Source organism: Rhinatrema bivittatum, chromosome 12, assembly GCF_901001135.1.
Source record: "Rhinatrema bivittatum chromosome 12, aRhiBiv1.1, whole genome shotgun sequence".
NCBI lineage: Eukaryota > Metazoa > Chordata > Amphibia > Gymnophiona > Rhinatrematidae > Rhinatrema > Rhinatrema bivittatum.
Window position 1 is genome coordinate 63,760,558 of NC_042626.1, and position 13,821 is coordinate 63,774,378.

At 47.1% G+C, this 13,821-nt stretch overlaps 1 protein-coding gene across 14 annotated transcripts in view; it reads left to right on the plus strand.

Annotated features, from left to right (window-relative positions):
- The window catches only part of PKNOX2 (PBX/knotted 1 homeobox 2), a 989,927-nt gene that overhangs the window by 838,568 nt on the left and 137,538 nt on the right, over positions 1-13,821 (plus strand). The gene's annotated exons all lie outside the window — the stretch shown is intronic.

The following is a 13,821-nucleotide window of genomic DNA, read 5'->3' on the forward strand; positions in this document are numbered from 1 at the left end:
TGCAGAGAAAGATGTAGATGCATATGAGAGTGGGATAGCTGGAAGAGGCTGCTTATTAGAGATGATTAAGAGTTCAGTTTTGTTGGGATTTAGAGCCAAGTGCATGTCTGTGAGGAGTTGGTTAATAGAGGAAAGGCAGGATTCCCAGTTTTGTAGGGCAGTTTGGAGGGAGTCAGAAAAGGGGAAGAGAATTTGCACATCGTCTGCATAAATGAAATGCTTGATGTGAAGGTTGGTGAGAAGGGTGGTAAGGGGAAGCATGTAGATATTAAAGAGGGTAGAGGAGAGAGAGGAGCCCTGGGGAACACCCTGAGGGAGACTGATAGGTTCAGATTCATTGTTATCAACTAGGACAGTGAAAAAGCGATTTTGGAGATAGGATTGTATCCAGGCGAGTGCGTTACCAGAGATCCCAATACTTCTGAGGATGTTGAGTAGGATAGAGTGATTGACAGTGTCAAACGCAGCGGAGATGTCTAGCATAGCAATCAGATAAGAGGATCCCGAGTCGGTTCCCCTGATAAGTGTGTCGGAAAGAGAGAGTAGTAGGGTTTCAGTACTTAAATGCTTCCTGAAACCATGTTGGGTTGATGGGAGAATGTTGTGTTGTTCAAGGTGAAGGGAAAGGTGAGAGTTAGTCATAAAGGCCACAGATCAGACTTCTTTAAATTGCCTAATACTTAATAATTAATACTATGTAATAGGTTTGTAACTAGCTTCTGAGTGTTGTATACCATTTATTGAGGTCAACTCAGATTTGCTAGCTTTTGTTACAATATTTCTCACAGGACAAGCAGGATGTTAGTCCTCACATATGGGTGACATCATCAGGATGGAGCCCAATCACGGAAAACTTCTGTCAAAGTTTCCAGAACTTTGACTTGCCCCTACTGGGCATGCCCAGCATGGCACTAACCCTGCAGCCAGCAGGGGTCCCCCTTCAGTCTTCTTTTTTCCACGCAGCAGTAGCCTCGCGGTTTAGGAGCTCTGAAGAGATTCCTGACAGGAATTTTCCTCACGGAGTTAATTAAAATTAGTTTGCCCCACAGGGGTCCCTCCTCTAACTTTTCTCAGGCCGCGGTACTCCGGTAAGTTTTTCACAGTTTTTCGTCGATTACCGTCTAGTTTGGCCCTCGCGGCCTACTGGCCGTTGACTGTACCGCGGCTCGATTTTTTCTATGGCCATGGCCTTGGGGTTTCGTCGGTGCCCGGACTGTACTCGCACCATGTCTATCACAGACCCTCATGGAGTCTGTGCAATGTGTTTAGGCAGTGAGCATGATGTCCTGAATTGCACCAAATATGCCCTCATGACACCAAAAGGTCGCAAAACCAGAATGGAGAAGATGGGACTCCTTTTCCGTGCTCACACCCCGACGCCATCCATCGCATCGACGTCATAGGAACCGGCACCGTCGAAGTCGCACCAGCATCGACAACCATCCGGTGACTGCCCGCCATCGACGTCTTCACGGCCATCGATTCCCGTTTCTCCCCCTCAAGATCGAGGGGATCGTAGGGAGAAACATCGCCATTGGCATCGTAAGTCTCGGACCATCGAGGGAGTGAAATCATCGACCTCGCCACCGTCCAAGCCACCATCGAAGAAGCCCCGTCCAGGAACGGCACCGACCACTCCTGTGACAGGGACATCGAGGCCACCCTCACCCAATCGGGGTTTGGGAGTCGCGATTCCACCTGTAAAGGTGGTCCCTCTGACTGTGCCTCAGCCTCCCTCTTCTGTCAGGGAGCCAGGGCTGATCACCCCAGGTCTCCGGGAAGAACTGGACCAGCTGGTCCAGGAGGCCATCGACAAGGCGATGCAACGACTCCAGGTTCCTCCGGCACCGACACCAGCACCGAGAGTGGAACTGGTCACCGACCCGATTCCAGCAGCGCTGGCACCGCTGCTATCCCGGATGGAGGCGCTCATGACTGCCCTTCCACCGGTGATTCCTGGGTCTCCGATGGCTCCGGTGCGCTCCCCAATGACAGCTTCATCGGGAGGAGAAACACCGTTCCGCATTCCTCCTTCGGGGGTATTGCCTCAGCCATCGATGCCATGTCGTCCCTCGCCACCGATTCATTCATCGGGGGCGACACACACATCGGCGCCATCGATGCCCTCGAAGCCGGCACCGATACCCCCCAGGGCGTCCATGGTGCCCCCGGTGATTCCTTCGATTTTCTCGGAGCCTCAGCCGGGCCCTTCGGGTATCCAACCCCCTTCTCGTCCTACAGGTCAGCCTGCTGATCCTTATGACACCTGGGGTGATGATACTTCCACCCTCTCCTACTGAAAGTAGAAAGCATTCTCCTCCAGAGGACCTCTCTTTCATTAATTTTGTGAAGGAAATGTCGGAATTGGTCCCTTTTCAGCTTCAGACAGAGCAAGATGATAGGCACCAGATGATGGAGCTTCTCCAGTTCCTGGATGCCCCTAAAGTGATCACTTCTATTCCCATTCATCAAGTTCTTCTTGACCTCCTCAAAAAGAACTGGGAAAACCCTGGATCCATTGCCCCAGTACACAGAAAGACTGACACTACCCATCTAGTACAGTCAGCCCCTGACATTTTGCAATACGGCAATACGGCCATACGGCCGGCGCCATTTTGCAATACGGCCCGAGTGCAGGGAGGTCGCTCCCGGACCCCCGCTGGACTTTTGGCAAGTCTTGTGGGGGTCAGGAGGCCCCCCCAAGCTGGCCAAAAGTCCCTGGGGGTCCAGCGGGGGTCCGGGAGCGATCTCCTGCGCTCGAGACGTCGGGGGACAGGAACCAAAATGGCGCCGGCGCTACCTTTGCCCTGTCATATGACCATTTCTATTAACGCAGCCGTGGCCCGAGAGTGGAAGATCACACCGGGGACCCCCCCCCCCCCCCCCCCCCACTGGACCCCAGGTAATTTAAAACATTTTGGGGGGGTTCGGGAGGGTGGGGGATTTATTTTAAAGGGTCGGGGGGGTTTTAGGGTTGTTTTAGTGTGCCGGTTTTCCCGCCCTCCCCCTCCCCCGATTTACGATTTTTGACGATAAATCGGGGGAATTCCTATTGTATCGCGCCTCTAACGATTTTTGACGATTTAAAATATATCGGAAGATATTTTAAATCGTCAAAAAATGATTCACATCCCTAATGGTACTCTATAAAAACCAGCCCTCGATTATCATTGTAGCAAGATTTTGATATAGTGGTATAGAAGGTGGCAGAAGAAGTAAAGGGGGGAAGTGGGCCTCCCTCGGCCAGCAATGGCTGCCCAGTCTGAATCCCAGAATCCCTAACTCCCTGTGCAAACTGGGGAGGAGACACAATTAAACTCTGGAATTTGTTGCCAGAGGATGTGGTTAGTGCAGTTAGTATAGCTGTGTTTAAAAAAGGATTGGATAAGTTCTTGGAGGAGAAGTCCATTACCTGCTATTAAGTTCACTTAGGGGCGGATTTTAAGAGCCCTGCTCGCGTAAATCCGCCCGGATTTACGCGAGCAGGGCCTTGCGCGCCGGCGTGCCTATTTTCCATAGGCCTGCTGGCGCGCGCAGAGCCTCAGGACTCGCGTAAGTCCCGGGGTTTTTCGAGGGGGGCGTGTCGGGGGCGGGGCCGATCGGCGTGGCGTTTTGGGGGCGGGACTTGGCGTTTCGGGGGCGGGCCCGGGGGTGTGGCCGCGCCCTCCGGAACCGCCCCCAGGTCGCGTCTCGGCGGCTATGCGCGGCTACGCGCGTATCTACTAAAATCCAGCGTACTTTTGTTTGCGCCTGGTGCGCCAACAAAAGTACGCGAAGGCGCACTTTTTTAAAATCTACCCCTTAGAGAATAGCCACTGCCATTAGCAATGGTAACATGGACTAGACTTAGTTTTTGGGTACTTGCCAGGTTCTTATGGCCTGGATTGGCCACTGTTGGAAACAGGATGCTGGGCTTGATGGACCCTTGGTCTGACCCAGTATGGCATTTTCTTATGTTCTTATGTTGCAGGCTGGGCACAGGGTGTGCCTGTTGAGGGTGGAGGGGTAAGACCACCACCACTTCTTCCCTTGGTGGTAGATGGGGTGGAGAAGGAGCATCGTGCTTCTCCCCAGTGGTGGCTGCTGCTCCTGCTCCCTCGGGGGCTGGGGCTTTGCCACCACCACCTGCTCCATATTCATTCTTGTCTGAGGAGGAGGACGATGATGAGTTTTCTGTGAAGACAAAAGCAAGTGTGTGTCATGTTATGTGCTCACATGCTGCAGAATATGATACACAGGATGACAGAGGCACTTAGAGGAATTGCCTTTGGAGGGAAAGGTGAAGGCAAAGGGAAGCATTGTTAGGTATGGGACAATCCTTTCATCAAGGTGCTTGCTTCCTTATTGATAGGTGAATGGACATCCAGATAACTGTTGTGAGCAGGATATAAATTAATGAAGGCTACTATATGCTAGGGAGTGAGGGTAAGAAATGTGCAACAGGATTGACAGTGACTGCTAGAGGTGTACATAGCAAGACATGTAGAGTTGTGATGCTACACATTGTTCTATTGGACCAGGGCCCTGTTGTTTACATGGAAATCTATGTTGGAGTAGTAGCAAAGTCCTTGAAAGCATGCCAGCTGTGACAGAGTGTCTTTCCTAAGCTATTTCAGGATAGTGGAGCCTGTGACTGAGAAACGTGTGAAGGACTACTGTAAGGTCAAGACTGAGACAGTGTGTGGCAGAGCTGAGGGCGATTAGTGTGGTACTTGACAGATGGAGCTAGTTTACTATTCCCAGTTGGCCTGAGGAGAGCAGAACCTTTGGTGGGAGGGGCATAAAAATGATTGAAATGCCAGGGGTGAGCCAGCAGAAAATGAGTGCAGCTCTCCTCCTACCTTCTGCTTGAGGAGTGGAGGTACAGAAGGGGAGGTAAGAGGACTGGAGATTATAATGGAGAGAGAGATGAGCAGGGATTAGTATATGTGTGGTTAGGGGAGATGCTTGCCTTCTCAGGTTACTAAAAAGCTTAGTTATGGCTTCATAATTCTCCTCCAACTCCTTTCCTCTCTTCTGACCCTGATAGCTGCATTTATCTTCTCTCCTCTTTCTCTATCCTTGGTACTTCCAACTCCTTCTCTCTCCCTGACCCTCTCTTCCTGCAGTTCTGCTTCTCTTTCTGACCCTGAAACTTGTCTCCATCTGTAATCCTTCCACCCTGTTCCTGCTAGTCATCCCATTCCTTCCTTTCTATTCATTGCTTCCAAATCTGCTGCATCAATTGCTTGGTACCATAGTCTATTGCAGGGTCGCAGCTCCATGGCCCACTGTTCTTCTGTAACACATGTGTTTACTCCACTGCAGAAGCCTCTCAGTACTATTCCTCTGCAGCTCAAAGAAATAAAATAAATAAATGTTGATGCGACATGGAATGGAGTTTCCGCACATGCTGAAGCATCCTGAAGTGAAGCCACAGAAACCTATTGCTGTTGTCCAAGAGACCATTCTGCAAAAATGGCTACCAGCATAGAGTTGTGCATGATCATAGCCATATGTTTCTCTCATCCCTCCATAGGTGATGACCATAACCTAAAGGCTTAGTTGAGTAGCCCCTTCATTGCTGGGTTCCACACAAATCTTGCTCCGGAAAGGAACCCAACAGAAAGGAACCCACAATAATTCTTCCTCAAATGGTTCATCTTGAAACAGTGTACAGTATATGAGTCACAAAAAATTAACTAGGTGGTATCACCTTTCCCTGAAAGCTAGGGGATTAGGCCAGAAATTCTTACAATACTTGTCAAGAGACTTTCATTTTCAGAACTGCTCCATCCAAACCTTTGGCTCTGGTTTGGGCTTGTCCAAAATGTCAGGGCTATTATGGCTTGGAAAGTGGAGGCCATCCCAAAGGGAAGGTGCGTATCTTGGAGAGGAAAGACCAAGGCACAATGGTGGAGCCCATGGGCTAGACAGAAGCCAACAACACAGGAACTAGAGAGACAAACAGGAGCACTGGAAACAAGATTAAGAGGCAGAAAGACTGGAAACAGAGTTGAGATCAGCAGTCAAACAGATAGCATTTCCATAGGGCGGGGTGGTAACTTGAACCTGATCAATTGATTTTTTTTGCAGTTAGCCAGGTCATGATAGAGAGAAATAAAATATTTGAGCCAAAAGTTGGGCAGTGGGCACTACCTCAAGGCCAGGGCTCTTTTTAACCTGGCTTACCGGTCAATTGTTATAACTTCAGGCCATTACATTTTTTGATGTTTGCCTTTTCTCCATTCTCCTATATTCTGGGTAACCGTTTTACTCTATAGGATCTTCATATCAGTTTCTCCAAAACTGTTCTATTTCTTCTTTCCTTGATGATATTTTGGTACTTTTCCCCCAATTCCTTGTGGAACTGCTTTGGGTTCTTTTTAAATATTTTATGTTGGAGCCTCTCATTTCTATTTTGTTCGTATCTTAGCAGCTTTTGCGCTTCTGCTGTAATTTTCAATGTATTATTAAAGGATATAAATTTAAGGTCTTCTATTAGTGCAGCATATATTAGCTTTATGTGTTGGATTTTTCTCATCACTTTGAGGTATCCATCTACCAGTGACACTTCTGCACACAGTGATTTTATTTTATCAGATCCTTTTTTTCCAAGAAGGAGTTGTTATCTTTCTCCTGTTCCTTTGGCCTTGTGACCTTGGTAAGATTCTTTCTGTGATTGTTTTGCTGCACAATATTATATCCAGTTTTTGCTTGTGATATCAATAGATAGATCCTTAATACAGATTATGGCCTTGCTAATCTCACTTATCATGTTTATCTTTGGGTATCATATTTACCTTTGATAATCTGTCCCTCTTCAGGACCCCCAGAATACATATCCCTCTCCACATAAACCAGGAGCTTATCTGCCAATTTTTCCAACTCTTGATTCCTTCCTGACATTTTCTTTTCATTCTGCTTCCTGGCCTATCTTACCCTGCTGACATCCTCCTCCAATGCACATAAAGAACATACGATTTTTCATACTGGGTCAGACCAAAAGCCCATCAAGCCCAGTATCCTGTTAACAACAGTGGCCAATCCAGATCACAAATATCTGACAGGATCCTGAAAAGGTTGATAGATTCCATGCTGCTTATCCCAGGGATAAATAGTGGATTTCCCCATCCATCATAATAATGGTTTATGGACTTTTCTTCCAGGAACTTGTCTAAACTTTTTTAAATCCAGCTACACTAACAGCTTTCACTACATCCTCTGGCAACAAATTCCAGAGTTTAATTATGTATTGAGTATAAAAAGTATTTTTTATTATTTGTCTAAAATGTATCATCTAGTTACTCCATTGAATGTCCCCTAGTCTTTGTATTTTTGAAAGAGTAAACAACCAATTCACGTTTACCATTTCCACGCCACTCATTATTTTATAGAGCTCTATCATATCTCCCCTCAGCCATTTCTTCTCCAAACTGAAGAGCCCTAACCTCTTTAATCTTTCCTCATAAGGGAATTATGCCATGATAAAGGGGATGGAACAATTCCCTATGAGGAAAGCTAAAGAGGTTAGGGCTCTTCAGTCTGGAGAAAATATTTTGGTAATTTTGGTTGCCCTTTTCTGTACCATTCCTAATTCTGCTATGCCTTTTTCGAGATGCGGTGACAAGAACTGCACACAATAGTCAAGGTGTGGTCGCACCATGGAGTGATACAGAGGCATTATGATATTCTCTGTTTTATTCTCCATTCCTTTCCTAATAATTCCTCGCATTGTATTTGCTTTCTTGGCCATCACCACACACTGAGCAAAGGATGTCAACATATTATCCATGATGACACCTAGATCTTTTCCTGGGTGGTGATTCCCAAAGTGGAACCTTGCTTTGTGTAGCTATAATTTGGGTTGCTCTTCCCTACATGCATCACTTTGCACTTGTCCACATTAATTGTCATCTGCTATTGTTAAGGTTTTGGGTGTAGCCTGGTGTGGTGAACACCACCTGCAGGAGTGACACAGGACAGGAGGACGGGAGCAATAGCAGGTGATCTGGTGAGGCTGGGTAGAGTCTCTGGAGCCAGGTGCAAGATGATAAGAATCCCTGGTGCTGGTTGCTGGCTGAGAAGAGTCTCTGGAGCTGGGTGCTGGCTGAGAAGGGTCTCGAGTTGGGTGCTGGCTGAGAAGAGTCTCGAGATGGGTGCTGGCTGAGAAGAGTCTCGAGATGGGTGCTGGCTGAGAAGAGTCTCTGGAGCTGGGTGCTGGCTGAGAAGGGTCTCTGGTGCTGGGCGCTGGCTGAGAAGGGTCGCTGGTGCTGGGCGCTGGCTGAGAAGGGTCGCTGGTGCTGGGTGCTGGCTGAGAAGGGTCGCTGGTGCTGGGTGCTGGTTGAGAAGGGTCTCTGGAGCTGGGTGCTGGCTGAGAAGGGCCCTGGTGCTAGGTGCTGGCTGAGAAGGGTCTCTGGAGCTGGGTGCTAGCTGAGAAGGATCTCCGGAGCTGGGTGCTGGCCGAGTGGAGTCTCTGGAGCTGAGAGCGTGGTGGTAAGGGTGAACTTCAGGAAACACTGGAACAGCATGTGGGTACACGTGGGTGTGAATGCAGGTAAGCGTGTACTGTTACACTGGAACCGAGTGCAGGTATGGGTGAAATCAGAATAGCATGCAGGTAAGCATGAGCTGGAGGAGAGGAACCAGAGCAAGGAAGACAGATAATGGCAGGACTAGACAAACCAGGACAAGGACTACACTGAACATGAAACCACAAAATGCCCGAAGGCAGCAAAGCAAGGAAGTCCAAAGGAAGCAGGGGGAAGCAAAAGAGTAAAGAAGCTACAAAGGGATTCGGGGAGAGAGGGGAGAAGAAGGCAGGCAAGATCTAGAATGCCTGTAGACTACAGAGCAAAATTAGCAAAAGCCCATAGGCCACAGAGCAAGGCAGGAAACCAGGGAGCCCAAAGGAACTCTATGCCGAAGCATCGAGGCATGGGCTAGGTGGGGTTAAATAGAGAGTTCTGGACATGGAGCAGGTAGGCAAGGAAGGCCGGGCCAGCCAGGGGAGCATGCTCATGAGGGGCCTCTGGTGATAAGGAGGCTGCACATCAGCCAGAGTCATAACAGTTATTTGGATGCCCAGTCTCCCAGTCTTGCAAGGTCCTCTTGCAATTTTTCACAATCTTCTTGTGATTTAATAACTTTGAATAGTTTTGTATTATCGGCAAATTTGATCACCTCACTTGTTGTTCGGATAATCTAGGTCTAGTACAGATCCTTGAGACACTCTACTATTCAACATTCTCCATTGAAAAAATTGACCATTTAGCCCTTCTCTCTGTTTTCTTTTACCCAGTTCTCGGTCCAGTACAGAACATTACTACCTATCCCATGTTGTTTTAATTTCCTCAAGAATCTCTCATTTGGTACTTTGTCAAATGCTTTCTGAAAATCCAGATACACTATGTTAATTGGCTCACCTTTATCCACATGTTTATTCATTCCTTCAAAAAATGTAGCAAACTGGTAACACTCTTGTTTTTCACAGATATCTCACCAATTTCCTCTTCCAGTTGTTCTGGCTGCTTGGGCACCTTAATTCTGATGGTCCTAGACTGCTTGAGTATCTTTGTTCTAGTGATCCTTGCCTGCTGGGGCACTTGGTGGTCCTTCCCTGCATGGGCACCTTTGTTCTGGTGGTCCTTGACTGCTTAGCCGCCTGATTCCTTTCTTTCCACTCTGCTTCCTGGCCTCATCCTCTAGCATTGTAACTAACAGTTGCTTCTTTCAATTGTTCTGGCTTTTTTGGCACCTTTGTTTTGGTGGTCTTTGACTACTGTGGCATCTTTGTTCAAAGAACATAAGAAATTGCCATACTGGGTCAGACCAAGGGTCCAACAAGCCCAGCATCCTGTTTCCAACAGTGGCCAATCCAGACTACAAGTACCTGGCAAGTACCCAAAGACTGTCTCATGCTACTGATGCTAGTAATAGCAGTGGCTAATTTCTAAGTCAGCTTGATTAATAGCAGGTAATAAACTTCTCCTCCAAGAACTTATCCAAACCTTTTTTGAACCCAGCTACACTAACTGCACTAACCACATACCCTGGCAACAAATTCCAGAACTTTATTGTGCGTTGAGTGAAAAATAATTTTCTCTGATTAGTTTTAAATGTGCTACATGCTAATTTCATGGAGTGCCCCCCAGTCCTTCTATTATCCGAAAGAGTAAATAACCAATTCAAAATGTACCTGTTCTAGACTTCTCATGATTTTAAACACCTCTATCATATCCACACCCCCCCCCCTCAGCCATTTGTTCTCCAAGCTGAACAGCTCAAACACACTAACTTCTGTTTATTATCTGCCTTACTGACTATTTAAAGCATAAACACACTAAATAATATACCCCACTAATTTACTTCTACCCAATACTTTTAAAAAGATTTCCAAGCAGAACTTCCTGATTTCTTTCAGCCACCAGCAAGGTGATCCTCTCCTCTCAGTGCTGCTGGTGGTCTTTGGCTTCTCAGGCACCTCTCTCCTGGGATTCCATTCTGCATATCTTTCTTCTTTTACTATCTCTTTCAGCAACATCTTTCAGCTATTTAAGATATCATGTTTTAGGTACTTCCAGTTTATAATTTCTCCCATTAAATGTCTTAAATTGTCATCTATTGCCTTTTGCAACTTTTTCTTTGACATTTTTCCTCTTTCTTCCATTTTTGATGGGCTCTCTTTGCATACCTTACAGAGTTTTGGGCATACAAATAGCAGTACGTTATTTCCATTTTATCTTCAGGAGTCCACTTAGTTGAAGGTAATCCTCTTAATTGTTTTCATCATCTTCTGTGGTCTGTCTATTGCTGCAGTAGGTCCATGAATAGGTTCAACATGGACTGTATCTGCACTGGGATCATTATCTTCACCCTTAGCTTAGGCTAAGGGTGGGCATATTTTTATTCTGGGTGATGTGCGGCCAGTATGAATTTTTCTTTTTGCTTCCTTTCATACATCAGTAATAGCCATTGCTTGGCTGAGATTTAATCCAGGTATTATATAACAGGGTCATCATGTGAAGGTACTGAGCAAGAATTGGTGAGAGACATTTACTCCATCCAGTTTTTCTACCACCTCAAGGTAGTTTGAGTACTGTGAAATGACACAAATTCTGCACTTTACCCTTAGTGGAGTAATTTTCAGTAATACTCTAAGCAGCAAAATACACAAGTACTTTTATATAGGGAGGAGGAATAGCCTAGTGGTTAGAACAGTGGACTATGAACCAGGAGACCAAGGTTCAAGTCCCGCTGTCGCTCCTTGTGACCTTGGGCAAGTCACTTTACCCTACATTGCCTCAGGTACAAAAACTTAGATTGTAAGCCCTCTGGGGATAGAGAAATACCTACAGTACCTGAATGTAAACCGGTGTGATATCTCAATTGAGATGAATGTCGGTATATAAAAAAAATAATAAATAAAATAAATAAATAAATAAAAATATATGCATAATTTTAGCAAATTTTCAAGGAGAGAACTACCTAGGTATTTCCTCTTTGACAATCTGCTATAAGTTGTGCAGGTACAACAGTACCCACATAGAGTTGCACCAGCTATTTCTGAGAAACAACTTACAAAAGAAAAAATACAAATGTATATTTGAAAACTCTGCATATGTGCTTGGTTTTCTCCCCCAATCTAAACATGCTTCCAGAAATGCTTGTTTTATTATGTGCAGAAATCACATGCGTAGTGAAATACACACAGGAAGAAAAACTTTCAAACAATTTCATATACACGTGTATATGGCTGCACACAGTGTTTTATAAGCCATGTATTAAAAGTTATAGTGGAAAATAGGCTCAAAAAGCCAGTTCAACTTATGCACGCATACTATACATTTTTGTGCGTATATTATAAAGTCCCCGAGTATACGCAAATGCATGCACGAACCACCGAAATGGAGCGGTGTTAGACGCTTAACTTATGCAGCTAACTCTGGTCATGCCACTAACCTGTCTTAAAGTTAACTTGCTACATGACATTCTTTAATTTGGAAATGGCTTTTCTGAATTCTTATTTTCCTGATATATCATTCAATTTAAACTTCAACTTATAAATGGGCCAATGCATTTCAATGGATTTTGGTCTCAAAATTGATAATTGACTTATACACGAGAGAGACATAGATGAGTATATACTGTATATGCATTTTAGAAAATACACGTATCTCTACCCCACAACAAATGCGCGTATGTAGGCTTATGTGCAAATTCACTTACTTTTCCTATCTATTTAAAAAATATATGCTTGTATATTTTATGCAGAAAGGTGAAGGAAGACTTAATAAGTCTTGATTTATGTGCGTAAGTTGGCCAATTTTAAAATGTGTATGTCAAGGAAATTACTAGTTTTACTAATTAGTGCAATGGTTCACGCAGTCCTTCTTCAGGTCATTGAAAACTTCCTGATCATTCAGCATGAACTCCATCCCAGTTCACCCAGATCTCCCACCCAGTCTGTACTACACAATGGGGTAGATTTTCAGACAAGCGCGAACAGCCTACTTTTGTTTGCGCTCCAGGCGCAAACAAAAGTACGCTGGATTTTAGTAGATACGCGCGTAGTCGCGCGTATCGGCTAAAATCCTGGATCGGCGCGCGCAAGGCTATCGATTTTGTATAGCCTGCGCGCGCCGAGCCGCGCTGCCTCCCCCCGTTCCCTCCAAGGCCGCTCCGAAATCGGAGCGGCCTTAGAGGGAACTTTCCTTTGCCCTCCCCTCACCTTCCCCTCCCTTCCCCTACCTAACCCACCCGCCCGGCCCTGTCTACACCCCCCCCTTACCTTTGTCGGGGGATTTACGCCTCCCGGAGGGAGACGTAAATCCCCGCGCGCCAGCGGGCCTGCTGCGCGCCGGGCCACGACCTGGGGGCGGGTACGGAGGGCGCGGCCACGCCCCCGGGCCGTAGCCACGCCCCGTACCCGCCCCCAAAACGCTGCCGACACGCCCCCGGAACGCCGCGACGACCGGGCCCGCCCCCCGACACGCCCCCCTCCGAGAACCCCGGGACTTACGCGAGTCCCGGGGCTCTGCGCGCGCCGGGAGGCCTATGTAAAATAGGCTTCCCGGCGCGCAGGGCCCTGCTCGCCTAAATCCGCCCGGTTTTGGGCGGATTTAGGCGAGCAGGGCTCTGAAAATCTACCCCAATGAGCACATTTACTATCACTTACACCAAATAATCAGCAGGTTTTAAAAATCTGCAAGTAAATTGGAAAATGTACACGCTTGTCTTTTAAAATTACAACTTCCGCACATAATTGTTGGTCCTGCTCTGGAACACCGCAAACCACCCCTTTTTACATGTGTATATGTGTGTGCAAAAGTGAAATGTGCAAGTATTTTTTACTTTTATAAAATAAAGAGTAGCTGAGTAGAGGCTATGCTAATTTCTATGCACACAGGGGCAGATTTTCAAAGGGTTACGCACGTAACCCCCGAAAAGCTGCCCCAACCTGCCCCTGCGTGTGTCAAGCCTAAGCCCTGGGACGCGTGTGTGTCCCAGGGCTTCGAAAAAGGGGCATTCCGGGGGCGGGGGCATTCCAGGGGCAGGGCCGAGGCCTCTGGAACAGCCGCCGTGCCGAGGGACCGCACGCCGGCAGCTGGCCGGTGCGCACAAGTTACGCCTGCCCAGAGGCAGGCGTAAATTCTCAAATAAAGGTAGGGGGGATTTAGGTAGGGTTGGGGAAGGGGAAGGGAGAGGAAGGTGGGGGGAGGTGGTAGGAAAGTTCCCTCCGATTTTGGAGCGACCTCAGAGGGAACGGAGGCAGGCTGCGCAGCTCGGCGCGCGCAAGTTGCACAATTGTGCACACCCTTGCGCATGCCGACCCTGGATTTT